Source organism: Falco peregrinus, chromosome 14 (assembly GCF_023634155.1).
Source record: "Falco peregrinus isolate bFalPer1 chromosome 14, bFalPer1.pri, whole genome shotgun sequence".
NCBI lineage: Eukaryota > Metazoa > Chordata > Aves > Falconiformes > Falconidae > Falco > Falco peregrinus.
In genome coordinates, this window is record NC_073734.1 from 11,132,024 (window position 1) to 11,145,070 (window position 13,047).

The window sequence follows — 13,047 nt, forward strand, 5'->3', positions numbered from 1 at the left end:
TTTTGGATCAAGTAGGAGGAAATTGCAAAGCAAGTGCCTACCCTAATTGCAGCTTATTGGGAAAATTGTCTCAGACAAAACCACTGGATGTTGTATAAATACTGAAACTGCTAAGCACAGCCAGCAAATGCTCAGTTGTTCTGGAGAGCATGGGAGTTCTTTGATGTCCTTGTTCTTAGAGAAGAAAATTTGGCCAACAAAGAAACAACACAGCTGATCACTACATCAATACTGACAGTACGTGTATGTGTTTGTTTGTCCATGTTTATGTTGAAAGAGGATGAGTGGTACAAGGGTGAGAATGAGGAGGACCTCGCTATGTAGAGTCCAAGCAGTAAAGCATCTATTATGAGTTGCCTCTTACAGAACTGCAGAAGAGACGTGATAAACTGGGCAGGGGCGGTATCAGCAGAAGACAAAACCACTAGCTGTGCATAAAGGTATTACCAAGCTGAAGTCAAACTGCAGACTTTCCTTACATGGCTAATTTTGATTAATGATTCTGTCATATTTGGAACAGTCCCTATGACCTTCTATAGATTACTATACCCAAATTTCTTTGGGAAACCAAACAATCCTTCCCCCAAACCAGAATCTTACGCTTTGAAAGCCAGTAGTGATCTTATTTACACAACATACACCTCATTTTATCTGCAGGTTCCAAACTCAAATTAATTACTCTAATGGCACCCCTCTTCAATAACCTTGTATTTTAAACAACTAGTAGTTATACAGTGTGTAAGCCACATGCTGCAGAACTATAAAGTCTTTGATCTGGAAACAGTCTCTTACAAAACAGGAACAAAGGAGGCTACCTCCGTAAGGGGAAAAAATTAAGGTCATTCTGTTACTTTATATTTTCATAATTTCTAATGTCTCAGTTACTCTTCTAGAAAGACTATATATCTAAGTGGCCCTCTCTTTTTAATGGATGTGTCATAGCTTCTGCAAACTGTATCATCAACTTGTAAAAAATTTTCTGTTCTTGTAAATCCATATTCTAATACATAGGAATAGAAATGCAAATGATTGTATTCATTTAAGAATTGCATTTAAGTATAAACCTGAGTTTCTCTCTTAATCCAAACTTGTCAATGTTGGATGTGAAACCACGCTGCTGAGTGGTTTGAGGCAAATGCAGGATGAAAGCTTGGATTTGTGCCACTTTTTGGTGTGAGATCAAATACATACCCAGAGGGAATGTGAGCCGTTACCTAATGCCCATGTCATATGTTTGATATCTGGGGACAGACACCTCCCGAAAATGTCTGAGAGACGTTTCTTATAAATGCAACCAACATATCTCACTTGTACTTGAGGTATACAACTTTGTGACTCAAGTTTAGGATGTCCTTACAAACTATGGATAACACTCCAGACATTTTCTCTCCAGGTGCAGTGACATAGAACTAGACTGCTGTTGGCTGAAGCTGACCCTGCTAAAATGCCATGCAGATCTATGTGGAATACAAAATGCAGATGGCTATCTGTTGTAAAGCTTACTTACATATCTGGCAGAAATTCAGTTTGGACCCTTCTTCAGCTATTTTTCACCTTCACCTCATGACCTTAAATGCAGTAATAAACACACATTAACTCAATGGGCAAGAAACGGGCATAGGGACTCTAGCAACCTCTGCTAGGTCATGTTTGTAGTTCGTTACTCTAAGACTTTTGTAATTACTATTAAACAATGTCCAGATCTAGTGAGTTTTCACATAGCTAACACAATGAAATATTAAAAGAAAATATTATCTCATCAGCTGAAATAGAAACCTTTATGTAAGTTAACTTATTGATATCCGAAATACATATCAAGATTCTGCTTGGTATTTTTCAGTGAATAAAACCTGACTTACCACTACATTAACAGGCTACTTTATAAACCGGCACCACATTCCAATAATGACAGAAATTAATTTGGAAAACAGTTTGTTAGTTAGTAAAACATTATCACTAGCTGCACAGATAGTACGTTTCTTTGCAGAAAGAATAATGGGAGAAGGAGAAAACTCGCTACAGATCCTTGGAGTGGAAAATGTTCATGTGGTAATGTAAATGCTGTTCTGAGATACCTTTGCATTATACATCATCAAGAGGGAATTTAATTTAGATGTTTAATATAAGTGTCAAGCTCTGAGAAGCTCTTTGGATCACAACAGCAGCAATTAACAAATATAATGTTGGCATTCAGATTCATCCCACAGAGCATAAGTTCAGAAAAAACACAAATCTCCCAGCCATTTTACATTTAATTTTTAGTGACCTAATTTTTTACAAATGCTTTAATTTGTAGCTCGGTTTTTCTTTTTCATCTAAGAAAGCCTCTGTACCAAGTTTGGAAAGTGTAGATCTGAAAAATCTGTAAATCACAACATTTTAATTTGTATGACACTGCAGTTCTAACAGGTGTCTCTTCTTTTAGGTCACATTAAGATCTACCATTGTATAGTGACCTTAACTAGTGCTTCTATCTACATTAACTGGGGGACTTTTTATTGTCTAAACATGACAATGAAACTATAAAGTTTAGCTGACATATCCAGCATACTGAATACACAACAACTTTAGAAGGAACCAGTATAGCTCTGGTTTAGGTGCTTGGGATACATTAAGTGTCCCAAGTAGCCAGTTTTCTCTCACAGTTGTTGATTCTATATTGTTTGATACCTCAGTCTTAACTAATTAACTCTAGTTATTTTGTCATTTCAACTAAGCTGCTATAGACAAATAGAGGTAAAAAAATATAATCTTTTTCTGAAGTTCATTATAGGAAAGGCTTTTTATTAGTAAGGCAAATGCAACAAAAAAACAACATTAAGAAAATCCAAGCTACCATTTTATTTAAAAGGATTTGTCAAGGAGCAGTTCTGAGCATTTTTTGTTTACTCTTTAAATTTTAATCAACAAACACTTAAGCTTCAAAGGTTTCTTTCAGCTTCTTCTTCCCCTTTACACTATAATAAAGGAAAAGAGAAAATAATAAATTGTTATAGTAATTTTCCAGTCATACTGCTGGGGGAGGGTGCGTGGGGTGGGTGGGGGAAAATCATCACTCCTAAATGTTTTGAATTCCGTTTCCTCATATTTTTATGTATTAAAAAACCCCTTGTACAATGGGAAAGAGAAACTGGTAAAAGCAGTGAGTCTATTGTTTTAAAAGTTCATTTTTTCCTTGGGTTTTGGTTTAGTTCCTTATAGCACTCATAGGAATGTTGTGTCTTTTAAGGAAGACTATTGTGATTCAGGCTCTGACTAAAACAGTATTGGTATGGCAAAGTCATATCCTGACCTGTCCACAGACGATGCCCTGGACCTCTCTTGAGCACTGACTGCCTATTGTGCTGATGTGTGCCAGACTGTGAGGATGGCTAGCCAAAATTAATTTAAAAAAATCTACCACAGGCACAAGACAAAATTTCAGACTGTCATGATCAAGCGGACAAGAGCAAATCCTTGTTAAGGAAAAAATGAGCAGATATAACTGACTATCTCAACCTTATTGTGCTTAATATGTAAAGAAATTAAGGACTCATTTAAGTTTTAGTAAGATCAATCAAGTCAACAGAATACAGAATGAACATCTGCAAGGAAGTTCTATGCAGCAAGTAGCAATGTCCCACTGGAATGGCATGGAAAAAAACTGGATTCAATTCCTTATTTTTGTACAGCTGGGCAATAACCCACAATAAACACAATTTTTAGAAAGGAGATACTGTATCCCATTGTCACTGCTATCAAACATGAAAAATATTTGCAAATAAAAAAATCAGGCTTCAAACAGAAAACTGATACTTTAGAAAAAATTTTTTTGGAAAAAAAAAAAAAAGGCTTTGCATTCCATGGAAAAAGAAACAACGGCAACATTTCAAAAGCTGCTGCTAAATTAAAATACTCTCTGAACTTCTCTGCTGGTAAAGGTGTCATGGTTATTTTGACTCAAACAAGATCATGATAAGATATTTCAGAAGAGAAAATACATTAATGGTGCTAACATAAATGTGTTTATTTCTGAGGTTTTAAAGCTTTGTGTTGGAAGAAAAACCTTGTTCTGCATCCTGGCATTACATTTTCTTTGACCACTTTTTACATCCCTAAGTGACATGGCAGGTCAAGAAAGGAAAGGAAAAGTTACCTGAATTAAAAGAGTACAGCCAATTATGTCTCTTCTTAGAGTATAAATAATGAAATTGCTGGAAATTGCAAATGCTTTATTAGCAGGCTCAGGTCCCTTGTTAATTACCAGAATCATGCACCGAAAATACGCGTGTTTATTTCTCCCACAAGTCTGAGAAAAGAAGTGAGGAAATAATAATATCTCCTGGAGTTGTCAATGGGACTTGTGCCCAGCAGTGGAAGAATAGCTCCCTGCAAGGTTTCATCTTTTTTATAAACACATGACTCCTGCTCTTTTTGTCAGAACTGATGTTTACTCTGTCAGACTTCTTTTAACATTTCAGTGATAAATTAAAGGCCCTAATTATTGCTTTCCATTCTGTTCCTAAGATCAGGACTTTATGTACACCACTTCAAAAGACAATACTGAACTCTGTTGGGTATTCATATGTGTTTTTTGCACCCTTCTACTGTGGCAGTAATTGTACCTGCTGTTTCTTTGTGACTATGACCTTTCAGCTATCCAAAATTAGTCTAGATAAGGCTGTGCCTGTGGCACAAACAGTACTTTGGCTAACCCCTTCAAAAAGGGCAATAGCAAGGTAAAACACAGCCATGACAAACTTGAAAGAAGCCACAAACAGAATAGGCTTTTTAAGCTAGGTGAGAGCTAATATATATCTTGGGGGGGGTGGTGGTGTAGAAGAAACAGTTTTGCTGATAATGATTTAGGAACTGAAATGTTATGGGAGATTCTTTAACAATAGAAAAAGAACTAATTGCAAAATTATGGCCATTTTATGTATTTTTGGCTTTAATCACAGTATCTCATATAGCCGGTGATGAATTATCTTAATAAATAACAATTATGTTAAACATCATCTGCCTCAATATTTTCTTTGCTTTTAATGTCAGGGCTCTTAATGTTCCACTTCTCTTCATTAGAAGGGGGTCTGTGCCTACCACCAGGAGTTGTCATATCTAAATTGTTTTCCTCACAGGAGTTTTAGGAGAGTCTGTACATCTAGTGCTTTACCCTAGCAGTTCAGATTTTGTTTAACTTATGTATATTGTCTATTTTTCTTTCAAAGATTTGTTATCACAACAGAGGAAAATCATCAGAATGGAGAATAAAATCTTTTGTTTCCCCAAAACAATGTTCTCCAAGTGCTACATTTCACAGTTATTTGAAATACCAGAGGGCAAATTAATGTAGCAAGACTTCTAGATGAAATACTGTGAAGGTGCTCTTGATACCTGGTTGGGCTGCCAGAGGCCATGGAAAAAAAACTACAAGTCAGTAATGCCTGAGTGTGTGTCTCTGAATGTCACAGCACCTCAGGTACATACCCACGGCTTTGCTTTTCCTTAAACTAGAATTTATGAAGTTTAACGCTTCTAAATTTAGTTCATTGGTTCTAGTTTAAACTGGTGTGTGGGAATTGTCCCATGCTGACAAACTACAATTGTGGAAGTTACGTATCAAGGAGGTACTATTCTTATGAGGTGGTAGGCTGCAAAAACAAGAGAAAATTTATATTGATTAATACTTCAGGCACATGAAAAGCAATTGACAGGGATGGAAAGAATCTGCAGTAGATGAAATATTTAAAAAACTAAAGGATTTTTTGTTTTGATACTAAGCTTATACTGTAAAAAGAATAGCAAACTTCAGTATTAATGCAACAGACAACTCCCAAACCACTTCATACAAGGATAAAAATGCTCATTGAAGAAACATGTACTCTGTGTACCCGTTTACTTTAAACACTGCAATGAAATACCCTTCCTCTCAGCATTCTCTTCTCTAAGCTAAACAACCACAGCTCCCTCCTCCTCCCCTCAAATATCGCATGCTTCAGCCCCCTAAGAATCTTAGTGGCCTTCCACTGGACTCACTCTTACTCACATGGGCCCAAAACTACATACAGAATTAAGATGGTTCTGCAAAGGTGCTGAGATAGGAAAATACTCTTCTCTAGAACTCCTGTCTATGAACTTGACAGTAAGTGGGTAGACTTCACTGCTGCAACAAAACGCTGCTGACTTACATTCACATTGCTGTCCATCTGGCTCCCCCGTTCTGCTCTGTGGGTGGCTACCCGCCTAGGTAGCCATCAGGCACTGGCTGTACGGTTCCATTGGCTTGTTCTCTCCCAGCAGCAAGCCTTTGCATTTCTCTCTAGATCATCTTTCCAGAGACTTCTATGAGACTGCCAAGCCCGTATTTCCCCACATCCCCATTCTTTCCTGGCATAATGTTTGCAATATTCCAGTCATTAGACAGCTTCCCCAAATGGCAAAGTCTTTCAAAAATGATAGACTCCTGCAAGCTAAGGAAAAAAAATATAATTTTCCTTTAGAATGACAAAGAGTTTTACTATTACTAATGCCAATCTGGAAGAATCCCTTTCCACTGCCTGTTTTGCTCAACACATGATATTACAGTGAACAGTCCACATTAGTACCTTCATGCAACTTTTTGATAAATTCTATCCACATCATGCAACACACATTAATTTACAGCATCTCAAGGAGGCAAACTAGCCCTGGAATTTAGGTTCTAGTTCTTAATCATTCCATCATCTAATGGTGAACATGCAACTAGGTTCAACTATTGTACAGATTAATAGATATGTGTCAAGATGATGACAGTTTGTTGTGCATGGCAATTTTATGCCTGAAGTAACTGTGATCAAAATCTGAAGTCTTTTGTTCTGGAGAGGAATACAAAAGCAGAACTCCCAGCTAGTAGGATAAGTACTTTTCAGTAATTTTTTTAATGATGACAGTACTGTTGTAACTAATTTTCAGGACTTTTTGCTAGGATTGAATCTTTCTGCATGTGCTTCTGGATTATCGTTTTTCTTCTTCTTACAGCAAGATCCTCTAAAGTAGGCTTTTCAGTTGTAAAGATGAGAATTTCCAAGACTGTGAATAAAGAAATAGATCAAAACCAAAAGTTGGGGAGGGAGGAAGGTGAAGGTTAAATGTTTTTTACAAATTGTCTTCAGCTTTTGTTTTGAATACTTTCAAGTCTTTCAGTTCTCCTGTCATTTCCTCCTCTTAATCCCAGACTCTTTCCCTTTGTATATGTTTAGACTTCGAAATTCTGCTAAAAGGAAAGAAGATAAGAATCTTTCCAGCAAAAATGCCCATTTCCTTTAAGAAAAAAGTCTTTAGTACGAATGCTGAAATACTAGTTACATAGAGGGATGAAATCTGCCAGTTCTGCTTCAGAAAACCTGGTGTATTAGTAGTCTGAAATGGTAAGGGTTGAAGGAGACAGAGCATAATAAGCCATTTACCTTCCTTTTATGAAGTCTTTTGTATGAATGACTGCAAAACTGAAAAATATGATGGTTTAATTATACTTTTATACAGCTGAAATACAAGACAATTCTTTCACCATGGAAAAACAGAGTTGAAGTGTGTGAATGTGCCGATATACTCACAGGTACACACATATGTGTATGTAATTATTGATTACAAGAATCCTCAGGTGACTACTTGAGACCATTAAAAATGCTAGGTTTGTTTTTTCAGTCTTAAGTCATTAACATATGAATGAATGCTATTAGTAGGAATGCACCATGTATGTGTGTCCAAAATGATGCTCGTACATTGTATCAACAAACAGAAAGACAGGATGTGGGCTGTATTTTTAGAATAATGAACATGATAAAAGGTTAGGTATTTTGTTATAATTCTTCTGAAATATGCAATTTGTTACAAGATACATTGTCTGTGAAGAGAGTCCCTACTGCAACTCTAATGTGGTTTTTTTTACAATCAAAAACATAAAAGCACATCAGAACACATCATGTGCAAACGATGGCATTAAACAGATTAGAAAACTAAATGTCATACTGTAACATGACCAGTTTTTTTTTGCAGTTAATTTACAAGAAAGGCAGAAGAGCTCTGCAGGAAGCACTTTCTCCAAATATGCACCCTGCAGCTAAAAAAACTCATATACCTTATTGTTCTTACAGGAGGTGGAAAATAAAATAAATAAATAAATAAAAGAAGGAAAAAACCCTTGACTAAAGTGATAACTTTAAAACTTATGTGGATTTTTAAGATGACTAAATGAATTCCCTGTGATATTGTGTATAGCAAGCAAATTTAAAAAAAATCACAGCAGTCTTAGCTATAAAATACTTTTGTAATCTAGCATTTGACTGATTGCACTGCAGTTTTACTGAAATATTTGTAATTTTATGAATGTTTCAATTACCAGTAAACTTTTTTATTGAATTCCTATTTAATTATATTTTCTTCTATGTCCCTCTGTGATACTGCATTTCTGTTAGTACCCTTGAGAAAGTAAACTGCTGTACAGTCCACTGCAGCCACAAAGGTGTTTTGTTTTATAAACTAAAAAAAGTGCTGGAATTTCAAGTATGGTTTTCTGCTGGATCTGGAGGAGTTAAACAGGTCTCTATTCTCTTGAAGAGACTTAGGTAAAAGACCATCACTCTTCTTAATTAAGGCTTTTCATATAAGCATTGCCTGAAATCACCTTAGCTGCCTTTTCAAACTCTCACCTGATTCTAATTAAGCTCCTTGGAGCATTAACCTGGCTTTTTCCTCTTGATTCATCTCCTTATGAAAAAAAGGTAAATGACTCACTTTTATACGCTACTTTATATAGTGGCCTTCTACTGGAGTTGGTGAAATCCTTCAACAGTGACTTGAAAAGAAGCAATATTATTCTCCTGGAAATTCAGTAAGTGATCAACATGTTTAAGCAATTCCCTACTGAAAAAGAATATGCCCCTACAGAAATTTATTGCTTAATAGCGATGCTCACTCCATCTTACATTTGGACAATTAACCATGTCAACAATTGAGACCACTCTTTCAATAAGATAATGGCCCTGTTGAACAGTTATCAAAAAGTGTACTGTAGTTCTAATTTAGATACTTAAGACTTCCTTCAGAAAACCAAGTTCCCAATACAAAATCAGGTGTTTAGACCATACAGTAATCTGACTTGGAATATATGCTGCCCTGGTAGGCTAATAAACAGCATACATCTGCATTTTGAGGAATAGTTTGGAAAAGCCTTCTGAAACCTCAAAGGAATGGGAGCATCAGACTGCATTGTATCATATAAATGAGATATGCTCATTTTTTCCTACTTCTGTGCATTACTATGCAAACACTGGGAACAAGTTAAATCCTATATATTTTCATATATTAGTGTGTTTTTTTAGTTTGTTCCATCAAAATTTTATTCCCTTTAGAGATTTTTTAAACAATAACCATTTAGTCAGCTAAATGATAAAACATAATTACTTCCAGCCATTGCAAAAGAAGAAACTGTAGTCAATCTGAAGAAAAAAAAAATAAAGAAAACTTTTAGACCTTGTCAAAATACAGTAATTTTCAGAGCTGAGTGAACACTAGTCTTTAGTTTGATAGCTGGACAAAAGGAATAGAAAGTAATTTACTTGGGCCAAGCTGAAATGAATCTTGCTTTTTCCACCAGTAAATTTATTGCAGGTCTAATGAGCATAGTATTGGACTCAAAAGGGTATGCTTTTTTTTTTTTTTTTCATACAAGAAAACCACTTTTAGATAAAAAGGATGCTTTAGTACTTTCTTTCCCCATCACTGTATAGAATATTTACTCTAATGCAGTGCATGAATATACACCACCCATCTGAAAGCTCTGTTTTGAATCAGGGAAAGAGCAGATTCGAAGCAAATAGCTTTCACCTTCTTCCCAGTTCTAAGGAAGTTGTCCTAACTACCAGGTGATGAAGCTGTTTTCTCACTTTGACAAGTTAAATCAGCCAAACAGACTAGGAATGATCTGCCCAAAGGTATGTGATGGCATAATTAGCAGATGGTAAGGGCATTCTGCACAGAAAAAAAGGTCAGTTCAAGACACATGTGGAATTTCTTATATACTTTTACAAGTTGGCAGATAAATGGAAAACTACCGAGTCACTTGGTGTGACACTTAGTTTTACAAAAAATTTGAGTAGTCTCAGATGCCCTAACATTCTTTTTATTGGGGATTCAGTGGTCTGTCCCCCAGTCCTAGACTGGTTTGTTAGCAAATGGAGAAACTGTTTAGTTTTTCTACTGAAAAAAAATGTAACAGATAAATCACCATTCTCAGACTAATCTATTAATCCCAAGGGTAGCTGCACTATAGCTGGCAGAATTCTTATAAATTTATAGATGAACATATTGGTTATAAACATCTTGGTTTATACCAGGTATTTAACAACCTGCCAGGAGCTCCTGATTGCAATGAAATCAGCAATTTATTTTTTTTTTATTATTTCCTATCTTCAATTAATCTTTGTTTTACTACTTTAGAAAGTATTCTGAAGCAGAGATATTTGCCAGAGAATGGATGGAGAATACTTGCTTTTAAAGCAGGTGACTTTACTATTTCTCAGAAAAAAAGAAGTCTCTCTGAGACCTAAGAGTAGTGCAGGGCTGCTAGTGGTGGACATTTGTTCAACACAGAGTATGAGGAACAAATCTCAAATACTGTTTCTCAAATGTACACTAGCATTATTGGAGACTAAATCTCTGTGTTTCTTCTGTGGCATGGTATGCTCCAGCCACCATTTCTCTTTCTTTCTTTTCCCACACCTCCTTTGTACTTACTTCTTTATCAATGAACATATTCTTTCAGTGTAAAGTGCTGAATAAGTTTAGAACAGATTAGGGCATAAATTGAAATTATTTCTACTTTTTCTTATTATTAAATATTCCCTCTTAAGGAGAAAGTATGATAAACATTCTTGTATTAAAAAGCTAGGTAAAAGCTGCTACTGCAATTTAAAACTTTCTAATTCTGAGAGAGCAACATAAAAAATGATGATAGTAGTTCTCACAAAAAAGTTTCCTGTTTTTTCTTAAGTATTATGAATTCTACTGAACAGTGTTATATCACCTAATATCTGCTATACTTGAATGTGAATAATCACAAGTTGACAAACATATGTATTCATAGTTATACTCATCACTATGCAGCCCTGAATATAAATTAACAATATAAATAGCCATAGATCAGTTTTGTTCTGTATGAAACCTTCCTGAAATTAAGATCAGATGTGATCAGATACGGTATCAGTCAAAACAAAATTCAACACTTGGGTTTTTTTTTTCACCTTCCCTCAAAAATAAAGTTTTAAATAGAGTTACAGAACTATACATCTTTAGTTTTACCAAAGCCAAAACCCTTTTCTAATTTGTTTTGGGGAGAAAATAGACTGACCCATTCAAACACAGGGTATAAACAAGCTAGTAGCATAGTGTCTTGTATGTAAGCAGAATTTTGGTAACAAAGAAATAGGAAAAAGTACTGAAGCACAGAAATTTAATTCAGGATCATAAATATATCAAAAGCCCAGAGGTTGTAAAATATTTGGTGCCTGTACATAGGGGAATTTTTAGAAACAGGTAGACATGTAGCTGCTGAGTATCCTTTCTTCTTCAAAAATAGGACTTCTGCATGTCATCTTGGTGACACTGGATTCTGAGCTTTTTGGACAAAAATAGTCTGGATGTTTTATTAAACTTCAGCAAAATAGTAAAGTGGGATAACCAGACCACAAATAAAAGTGTCATATAATTGTAACTGTAATCTTTATCTTATTTTCCTCACCAGGGTGAGATAAATTAGCAAAATAAGAGTTATTGGAAGTACTGACATTTGGCAAGCACTGGCTTGACTGAATACTGTGACTGTGAATGCAAATCATACTCCAGTGCTACTCCAGTGCTAGAAGAAGCAGAATAAAGCACTGCACTTTTGTATGATAACAGTAGTAGGTATGTTTATGACTGGTAGAAACATCAAAGGCATAGCCAAGCTAGCTGCAATCCATTTGTTCGTATACACTTAAGAGTAGAAGGCTGGGGCTTAGAGTATGGTATCTTTTAGGGTATTTGGGTACACAACATTCTTGTACTTTGAACATCTTCACTAGTTCCATATGCATAACTGTAACTATTTCTATTAAATTTTATTGTGGATATGAATGCTAAGACTGAATATTCTTAAGCTACCCACCATATACATGCCATGAGTAGTTTAGAATTCTCACTCTATGTTCTTGTGTAAGTAGCTCTCAGTTACGTACATACAAGTTTAGATATCCAAGCTAGCTGTACAGTAATTACCACCCTCAGCTGTAGTTGCTATGACATTCTACTGCAGTCATTCTTCCCCCCGATTTAGAAAGCTTCTGTAATTTGTTTGAAAATCTCAGCCTGAAAGAGCCATCAATACTTGGCCCCTTGCTTGTCTAAGGATGAAAATCATAGCAATAACAAAGTAACTTCTAAAAGTAGCTCTGGTTCTTATCAATGCCTTACTGTACCTCAAATATTCTAATGAACTTTCAAGTGTTTAACTATTCTAACATATTTATGGGGATGTCCCAATTACTAAGAGGTATTTTCTCACTTTACAGTTTCAGAAACGGCAACAGCAAAGATTCGGAGATGCCAGATGAGCAAGTGAAGATTTAGTTCACAATCGAGCATGAAACAGAACTTCCAACTGATTACATGAGACCACTTCACTTAGATACGGTTCTCAACGTTGAACTAATTTGTGAAAAGACCCTGCTAGATCGTTTGCTACTCAGGCTTATTCCGAGTCCACATTAAAACTTGCTCCTTCAGGTTTCTTGATTATAATTTCAGGACCATATTTGCATGGACACTTGTAAGACAAAACTGTTATTTTGCACATTTTTAATATAATAGTTTTGAAGGGGGAAGTTCTAAAATAAACATAAATTATTTGGATCTCTGACTTTAGAGTGGGCAAAGATCAAAGTGTTTTTACAATTCATTAAGCATGTCAATCCAACTAGAGGCTGTGTTGCAAAGGAATAAATACTTAAACTGCTCCCCAAGCTAAATTGTGTTTTCAGGTGGGTTTGTTTC